The sequence below is a fragment of the Camellia sinensis genome, chromosome 6, assembly GCF_055761805.1.
Source record: "Camellia sinensis isolate YWXY chromosome 6, ASM5576180v1, whole genome shotgun sequence".
Classification (NCBI taxonomy): Eukaryota; Viridiplantae; Streptophyta; class Magnoliopsida; order Ericales; family Theaceae; genus Camellia; species Camellia sinensis.
Genome location: NC_138966.1, coordinates 152,331,121 through 152,339,709, shown reverse-complemented (window position 1 = coordinate 152,339,709; position 8,589 = coordinate 152,331,121).

Below are 8,589 nucleotides of genomic sequence, written 5' to 3'. Positions count from 1 at the left end.
GGTTTTTTTTTTTTTTTGGTACTAAAATAATTAATAAAGATAAAGTAGGTTAAGACCTTGTTTGGTAACAGATTATTTTAATAATTTTTTTATTTTTTGGTAAAATATAATGTAAAAAACTTAGATGTTTAAGGTGATTTTTTTAATTTTTTATGAAAATATGTGTAAAAAGTAAAGATAAAAGAAAATTTTTGACTTTTTTATATGAGTCGTTGACATTCTAATTTTTTTAGTGACGTATTAACTTTTTTGCTAAAAAAATCACTTGCCAAACGAGAAGATTACAAAAATTGTTAGTTTTATTCTAATTTATTTTAAGGTTTCGTTTGATAAGTGGGTTGACTTTTTAATTTTTTTTTGTTATTTTAGCCTGAAGTTAAAAAAATTGGTTTGGGAAATGCTTTTGGTTTTTTTTATTTTTTTATTTTTTTTAGAGAAATAATATAATGATTATGAATTTGATGTGATGCTTTGTCTTATTAAACTAAAAAATCATTTTTTGATTTTTATGACTATTTTACAAAAAAAAAAAACACAAAACCCACTTCCCAACATAGGCAAATATATTTGTTATTTATTAAGTATAATTGTATTAATATTTTTTCATACAAAATATATTACTTGAAAAATTAAAATTTCAAGAATATTAATATAACTATATATAATAAGAACAAATAATAAAATGTATTTATAGTAAAGTGTAGTGAAAACAGTGATGGTTTAAAATAATCAATAAAAAAAATTACATTTAAATCATAATTATTTCATTTTTCTACCATAACAATCAAATCGATGACCCAAAAAATAAAAGAAAAAAAAAATATCATCCAAAATATAATTTTTTTAACCTAACTAAAATAACAAAATTTCCAAATGAACCCACCATCTCTAATTTAGGACTGTCCATGGATAAGGCATCACCAAGTTCAATTTGAATTCGACTCAAGGTCCGTTTGGCAAGGAAGATTGGGCCTAAAATAATCACAAAAGACAAAATAGGCTATTTTAGTCACAACAAACAAAACATTACATCTAACTCATAATCATTACACTATTCTCTCACAAAAAAAGGGTTAAAAAAGCCAAAAAGCTAAAAAACCTTTCCCAAACTAAGCTTTTTAGCCCAGGCTAAAATAGCAAAAAAAACCAAAAAGCCAAAAAGTCAACCCACTTCCCAAACGGGGGCTCAAAATATTGAGTCCAATTATTTAAACCCAAATTTGATTTCTCAATTATATTTGAATTTGCCTAATCCGCTTTTAAACAAGACAGATTTAGATAAATCCAAATTCGATCTAATAATACATCAATTCGATTATAATGCATTACCTGGATATAATAACCCTGGATTCTTCAACGTTTCTCTACTATTTCGATCTCATCTGCAATTTCTCTTTTGTTGTCCACCATCAATTCCATCATCGAGTTACCGCAAGTAAGATCAATGGGGGCATAAAAGATGAATCGGCCTAATCTCTTCTCTTCCTCGCTCTCTTTTGCTAAAAGAAGTTTAACGATTAGACTATTTTGGCAGCACTATTGAGCTTCTTATTCGGCTCTGATGACTCAAGACTGATTTTCAACAATCGTACCAGCGAAACAAACTCAAATCTTGAATCAAATCTAGATTACGTCATAGGATTTTCGACATTGAAGGTTGATTATGTAAACAATACATTTCGCATATATGTTTTTTCGTTTATTTTTACTGCTATATTAACACTTCACAAATTAGTTTGGGAAAATGGATCGGATTATGTTGTAGATCAGACATCCATTTAAATCGTATTTGGATTCGGATTGCTCAAAATCATATTTAAGTAGTTTAGATTCGAGTTAACAGCTAATCGAATCGGACCAAATTTCCCAAACTCAATCCATTTATAATCCTACTTCGATTACATCACAACAAGTGTTGGACGGCTGAGGGGTAAATTAGTAATTTCATCGTTTGTCATGGCATCGAGAAGATAAATGCCATAAACTCACAATTTAAATCCATAATGATGTGGTAAGGAAGATAAGCCTTATATTGAGGCCTTGTTTGGGAATTAACTATTTAAATTGTTATTTTTAAAATTTTTACAAAATATACGTAGAAAAATAAGTGTGTGATGTGATAACTTGTATGACTTTTTATGTTTTTTTGATACGGTAACAATTAAAAATTAATACTTATTATACTATCTCATTGTAGGCCAAATTATGAAAGTGTAGTGTCAAACATTTTTTGTCCAATAAATGATTTTAGAGTATCATTGTAGGGTGTTTGAAAATAGATTATTTTAATAATTATTATTTTATTTTATTTTTGAAAGTACGTACATAAAAATAGAGAGAGTTATATGATTGAATATTTTAAGTTATTAGTTGTTTTAGGAGTGATACTGGAGACCCCCAGTGACTAGGCACCCCCAGCACCCCCCAGTGCCACATGGCACACTACCAATGGCTGAAGTCAAAAAAAAAAAAATATATTTTCCTGCCAATCAGCAAGGACTCCCAGCACCCCTGCTGGGGGTCCAACGCATTTTCCTTGTTTTAGCCCTAACTCAACTTAGCAAACGAAGCCTCTATACCATTTATTATTTTATATTTGTCAAGTGTAATCTAAAATTTGAATAAAAATATTAAATTTTGCAATTTTAGGGCCTGTTTGATAACCATTCAGTTTTCAGTTTATATTTACAAAAATTTTAAAAACTGTCATAAAAACTTATTTGATAATTTTTTTGGTTTACAAGGTAGTGTTTGGTAATATTTACGTTTTTTGTTTATGTTCACAAAATTTTTATAAGTTAGTTTTTGTTTATTTTTAGAAAAATATAAATTACAAACACGTTTGGTTTGAACAAAATGTTTAAAAAAAATTAAAAACATAAACTAAAAAATATGTTCGTTTAGGTCTAAAATATTTATATTTATTTTTATTATTTATGACAATGGAATCAGACACATTATAATTGAAAAAAGTTAATTGGGGAAAAAAATGGGAAAATTAATTAAAAATAATTGGAAAAAATTAATTGGGGGAAAAAATATTTGAAAAAAAAAAGAGATTAATTGGGAAAAAAATTTGAAAAAAAGGTTAATTGGGAAAAAATTATTTCAAAAAATATTTGAAAAAAAATAATTAAAAATAAATTATTTGACAAAAAAATAATAATGGAAAAAATTGAAAACTGAAAACGTAAACTCATTTTTTGAGTTTACGTTTAATTTATAAATTGAGACAACCATAATAAGGGATTGTTTTGCAACAACTTTAAAATATATATTTATTATTATTTTTATCTCTTTATTATATTATAATCATTATATAAAAATTTAAAAATTATTAAAATAGCATAATATCAAATTAGACAACACGAGAATTTATTCCAAAACCATTTCACAATTTTTCGTAGACAACACGTTTTAAAGTTGTGATTTTGATAGAACTTCACTTTTTGAGGAGGATTTGAGTTTTTATCTGGATGGTGCGATTTTAAAGCGGAATCGTCACGTGTGGGTAACTCTAACTCATAATGATGGGATGATATTGGAGCATCTCTGACGATAAAATTTGTTTATTAAAATGTGTATTATATGATATAAAATAATAAAATTGAGATTTATTTATATGTGTTTAGTATTTATTAGTTTAAGAGGTAATGGTGTATTTTAATAGTATAGTTAGGTACGTCGTAATATATATATTATGGGTTTTTTTGAGAAGTGAATTAATAGTTACTTTTGTTGATTTTTTGAATTTCGAAAGTTATTATTGTAATTGTGAGCGTGCCAGTAAAGATGAATCAGTCCTTACAGAAATTTAATTGTCAATCAATTATCAGACAATTGTGTTTTAGTTCTCTCAGCCTCAATGAAGATAACTTTTACTGGTAGATTGATTTAGGAGAATTAAGCAAAATATCAATCAAATAAAGAATAACTAAAGCATTTCATTAGAATGAAAAAACTTATAATGATTCAAACTCAGCCTCGTAGAGGTTTACAGCGACAATCTACTTGAAACTACTCCTATAAATGAAATGCAGTACAGAATTTAAAGAACAGGAAATGTAAAACTAAGTAAAGTAGAATACGACTGGTTTTTTGGATCTAAGTCTGGGGTTTTTTCTGGGGCTTTTTCTGCTATTTACACTGCTCAATGATGACCATCTAATTGTATTTTCAACCGTCGAACTGCTCCTCTATGATTCCTGATCATGTTGCCTCAAGATTAGCTCCATTACGTCATTATCTGCAGTTAGGCTTCCCTCCTAAATTTGAATTTTGAATGTGAGTAACCACTGATGCCACATCACCTTGTATGTTTTTGTTTGATCTACTGCTACTCAGATCTCGTAACAACCAATACTAACTACCACGTGTACGGTCAGGATCGAAGACTTGAATAGTCTTCCCATACTACCCTTACTTTGACACGCGTCAAATTGTAACTGGCTTGTACAAAATATATAGCCAACAACTTCCAAATTTTTAATTTATTTTAAGTCATATAATTTCTCCCATTTTGTTATAAGTTTTTAAAAAAATGTAAAAAAAAAAATAAACTTTTAATTATATTTTCAAAATAATCTTATGTAAAAGTAGGATCCACCAAAATATATAAATATATATTTATATTTTATATTTATAGAAAAAAATGAAAAAAAAAAACTCCGTTTGGTAAGCGTCTCAAATTATAGTTTCACCCATTAATTTGAGTGTGGTGTTTGTTTAAACTTTCAAATCATGATTCTACACCGATTTCTCAAAACTCAATTCAAAACATAATATTTACTTTTCAAAATTCGTAACCAAACACATAATTCAAAATTCTTTTCAAAACTCAATTCAAATCAATATTTTAATTTTGTTAAGATTTTAAATATTTTAATATGTTACGATTTTTTTTTTAATTTTTTAATTTTTTGAATATTTTAATTTTTAAATATTACGATTTTAATTTTTAAAATTTTAAAATATTTTATAAAAATAAATTCAAACTCAATTTTATAAAAATATTTTAAATTTTTTAATTTTTTTTTTAATTTTTTTTTGTTATGTATTTGGTTACGATTTGAGTGTAGAGTTGTGAAGGTAGTATGGAGTTTTGAGTTATGTGTTTGGTTTTGAGTTTTAAAAATAATTTCTTAATTGAGTTTTATTTTGCCTCCATTTGGGAAGTGGGTTGACTTTTTGGTTTTTTAGTTTTTTTTGGCTATTTTAGCCTAGGCTAAAAAGCTTGATTTGGGAGTGACTTTTTAACTTTTTGACTTTTTTTGTGAGAGAATAGTATAATGATTGTAGGTTAGTTGTGATTTTTTTTGTGGCTAAAATAGCTTATTTTGTCTTTTGTGGCTAAAATAACCACTGTAGCCCTTCCCAAACAATGCTTACATCTCCAACGGTGAACCAAACTTTGCATCAGATTTGAAATTTGGTGAAAAGTCACTTTTTGGAGCTCTGATAATTTCACCAAATTGGTATCAAAATGAGGATGGAACAAAAAATTCATCAAAGTGAGAACAGGCTCCAAATTTCACCATTCACTGTGCGTTACCATTGAGGTGGGCCAACTGGTTGTCCAGCCGGTTAACCAACTGGTTGACCGGTTCCCTTTCAAATAGGTAAGTTCAAACCGGTCAAAAATGTTCAAATAGGTAAAAAAATAAAAAATAAAAAAGTTAAAAAAATTTTGCCTTACCGGTCGACCACTTCACTTTTGATGCATCGTTGGAGCAAGCCGTATCGGATTGAGAAAATTGACTTTTTTTTACTCAAATTTTGTGAAAATTTTTGTTCACCGTTGGAGATGCTCTTATGTGTTTAGTTACGATTTAAGTGTAGAATTGTTTTTAAATTTAAAATATTAAAATTTAAAATTATTTAAAATTTTTGAATATTTAAATTATTTAAATTTTTACGATTTAAATTTTCTGAATATTTATTTTAATTTTTTAGATTATTTAAATTATTTAAATATTTATGATTTAAATTTTTTGAATATTTATTTTGAAAAAAAAATTATTTCCTTTGTAGTATTTTCAATTAAAAATTGATTAATATTATTTTCTGTTAATAATAAATTTTTTTAATTGAATTTAAAAAAAAAATTGGTTATGAGTGTTGATCAAAATTTTCAATAGTGTGAAAGTAGTGTGTTTTGTTATGAGTTATAATAATTTTAATTAAGTTTTGAAAACTCTTTCCAAAACTCATAACCAAACAAATTTTCTTACTTCACATGTTAAATCAAACTTTCAAAACTCAATTCCACATACAATTCAAAACTCAATTCAACACTCTATTCAAAAACCATAACCAAACAAATTTTCTACACTCAAATCATAATTCCATAACTCACAAATTCAAAATACAACTCATACTTTCAAATTATATTCACAAAACTCTATCAAACGCAACCAAAATCTCCCCACACTCTTTTCTCTCTCGGCCTCCACTCCTTGTCTCTCTCCTTTTCCTTTGCCGGTGGAGAAATTATTAGTTGGTACAAGGGTGTCACGTGACGATATTCTTTATCAATTATAAATTATCACATTTTTTTATATTCTTTAATTACCTAATATAAAATTATAGATCTTATAATTTTTACCAATCACAATATCATTAGAAGACCACTCAACACTGTTCGAAAACTAGCAAATAACTTCTCTGGTTGGTGGGCTAACTACAGTTAGCAACTGTACGGGGAGGAAATAATTCTCCTCGTATAATCCTGTTGACCAAGTCCACGCTCCTCCGTACGACGTCGCTTTGTCACCTGAAAACACAAACGTGAGCTAGCCGGCGGGTGTGTGCCGGAAACCTCTCCGATGCCTAAGTCAGAAAACTTGACAAATAGACAAAGCTCAAAGTTCTCAGAAAGATTTTTGTTTAATTACCTCCTCCAAGGTGATGTTTGTAGGCTTTTATAAGTTTCCCGTGGCACAATCCTAGTAGGACTCGTATTTCTCCATGCAGAGTCCTCCTAGGATTCAATCTCCTAAGGATAATGCTTATCCTTTTACACCCTCCCCCACTGCTTAAACCAAGTGGGATGGTTTCCTCCACGGCCGAACTTCCATGTAACCGAAGTAAATTGGCTATACCGAGCCACAGAGGGCCGAACTATACTTAGCTCGGTCTGCTCCTCCAATTGATTACTTCGGCTGCCCTGTTTGACCTTGATGTGCTTAGTTCAAACTTCCAAGTAGCAAGTTCTGACCGTCCCAACCGCTGTATGTCACGACCGGACTAATTCTGAAACCGGTCTTCCCAGAACATACTGCGGCCGGACTAACTCTGAGACCGGCCTAACTCCGAGTCGTCTCCGGACCGGAGTGGCTTTACTCTTCCTTGGACCGGAGTAATCTCATCTCCTCGGGCCGAAGTAACTTTGTCTCCTTAAGGCCGGAGTAACCTTGCCCCTAGGCCGAAGTAGCCATTACGGCCTTTTTACTTAGTCCTTCGCGTTTTGGGCCTCGAAGCCAAACTCGGAGCTCGGCCCAATTTTTCCCAAAAATTACCCTCTCAATTGCCCCTTAATTCCATCTGTGCAACAAGATTGGGATTACCAGTCTACTGGCCGAGCTAGAGTTTCATTAGGCTTTTTCAGCCGATCTAAGAACCCTTTAGCCTCTCTAGCCGATCTAACTTTACCTCGGATATCACTATGTCCGGTCAAAAACGTCTCTTCAATCACAGCGACTGTAACGCTTCTCATTCCAATGACACGTGGCAGGCTCTGATTGGTTAAGGACGGCTGTCACGCCGTCTTCGTGCTTTGTGATCTTGAAACGGTTCCCGCCCAAATTTTGGGCTTTCTAACAAAAGTAATTCCTGAGGCTAGGGTCTCTACACTTTTGCTATTCCTTCGTCTTCTCTCTCTGTTCTCTTGCTGCTCGAGTTCTGAGCTTACTGTGTTCGTGCTTCTGTTGCTGCTACTGCTCCATCTTCAGCTTCTTCTTCTTCAATCTGGTAAGCAGGTCTACCCTTCTCGCTTTTGTTACTTGTTTTTCCATCTGTTTTTGCTTTGTATGCTTTTTTGCAAACATTTTTCTTCATTTGTCTGCTTTGCTCTTCGTACTTTGATGAAGAAACCATAAAACCCAAGAGTATATGTCATATACCCTAGAGAAAACTCGATTTCGATCCAGAATCACATCCCAACCGAACCAGGATACTGTTTGTGTTGTGTATGTAGATAGATTTCAGAGAACAACCGAACTAGGACTCAAAGGAATAGCAGTAGTTTCTTCTCAACCACTCTAGCCAAGATAAACTCACCGGAAAAACGTGCACGTACCGAACTAGGTACTTCGGTCAATAACCGAGCTAAGGCTTTCGGGGCCCAGCCGGCTTTCTTAGTTCTTAAACCGAACTCAGAAAGCCGCCCCTAGGGGCTTCGACCGAAGTAACTTTCCTCAAACTGCAACCGATTTAGGCCTTGGGACTAAACCAGCTTTCTGAATTTTTTAGACCGAACTCAGAAAGCTGCCCCTAGACGTTAAAACCGGTCTAACCTGCTCAAAACCGAGTTAACAAACCTTCTGATGAGCCGAGGTAGAACCAGCCCACTGAGCCGAAGTAGGATTTGCA